Consider the following 1,402-nt stretch of genomic DNA (forward strand, 5'->3'; position numbering starts at 1 on the left):
AGGGTCCATATAAGACTTTGCTATTAAAATATATTTGCAATAAATTGGTTATACTTCTGTTTACACTACACAAAACATTCTAACAATTTTTTATACAGTTCCTAATAATCCTTTCTACTATAGACACAAGGCCTAAAATGTCGGGGGAGGGGACTAGTCGATTACATGGACCTCAGTGTTTCACTGGTACTTAATTTATCGACACTGAAAGGATGAAAGGCGAAGTCAATCTCGGCGGAATTTGAACTCAGAACGTAAAGACGGACGAAATACCGCTAAGCATTTCGCCCGGCATGCTAATGATTCTGCCAGCTCGCCGCTTTGTACGATTCCTAATAATATTTAATTATAAAGATACAGTGAAATGTTGTTTTTTTTATATATTGATACATCGAATGGCTATGGAGGTCCAGTTGCGTACTTGGCTCTTTTTGAAGAAAATTCAGCCGGTTTTCTTCAATGTTTCCTCACCCAAGATGAATGTTGGGTTCACCACTTTGAACCAGAGACCAAACGGCAGTCGATACAGTGGAGACACTTGTCTTCTCCCTCACCAAAGAAGGCCAAGGTGGTATCATCGGCAGGGAAGGTGATGGCCTCCGTCTTCTGGGATGCAAAGGGCGTTGTGTTCATTGACTACCTTCAGAAAGGCCATACTGTCAGTGGAGAATGCTAGGTCAATTTGCTGAGGCAGCTACGAAAGGCAATCAAATCAAAACAGCCTGGAAAACTAACGAAGGGGGTCCTGTTTCACCAGGACAATGCTCTGTGGTTGCAATGGTTGCTGTGAACGACTGTGGCTTTGAACTGGTTAATCCCCCTCCATATTCTCCTGATTCGACACCGTCTGACTGTTTTCTGTTCCTCAACATGAAAAAAGACTTGGCTGGGAAGCAGTATCGGACCGATGATGATGTCATATCTACTGTTGCGGTCTTTTTTGAGGATCAGTTACATCAACTGAATTACCTGTTCATTGAATTCACTTATAAGTGGCTGAGTATTCCACGGGAAAATCTGCGCCCTTAACTTAATTCTTGGGTAGAATAAGGGTATCACAGTTTGTAACAAGTTGGTATTTTTGAATTACAGGTAGATCCACCCGATAAGGTTTTTATACAAACATTTAACGTAGAATTTTCTGGAATAGAATGTGACTTACTTCGTATTTTTTAATTAACCTCTGGGCTTTGCATAATTCTTTATCTTTGTCAAAAGCATGTCTTTCAGCCTGGGAAAATATATAGAATATACATATGTAAGGGACGACCGTGCGAACTCATAAAAGGAGAAATGGTGACGAATGGAAAAACAGAGGACTCCTTTTATTTAAACGGGTCACACGGTCGAACATACAAATATATATCAAATGATGATATACATGATATGTTATGCGACGATA

The 1,402-nt window shown here is 40.2% G+C and overlaps 1 long non-coding RNA gene across 1 annotated transcript in view; it reads right to left on the reverse strand.

The window, feature by feature from the left end:
* Window positions 1-1,233, reverse strand: part of LOC106881538 (uncharacterized) — a 7,817-nt gene extending 6,584 nt beyond the window's left edge. The window contains exon 1 of the long non-coding RNA XR_001410870.2: window positions 1,163-1,233. This is a non-coding gene — a long non-coding RNA (uncharacterized LOC106881538). The remainder of the gene's footprint in view (window positions 1-1,162) is intronic.
* Window positions 1,234-1,402: the final 169 nt, after the last annotated feature.

Source organism: Octopus bimaculoides, chromosome 2 (assembly GCF_001194135.2).
Source record: "Octopus bimaculoides isolate UCB-OBI-ISO-001 chromosome 2, ASM119413v2, whole genome shotgun sequence".
Lineage (NCBI taxonomy): Eukaryota > Metazoa > Mollusca > Cephalopoda > Octopoda > Octopodidae > Octopus > Octopus bimaculoides.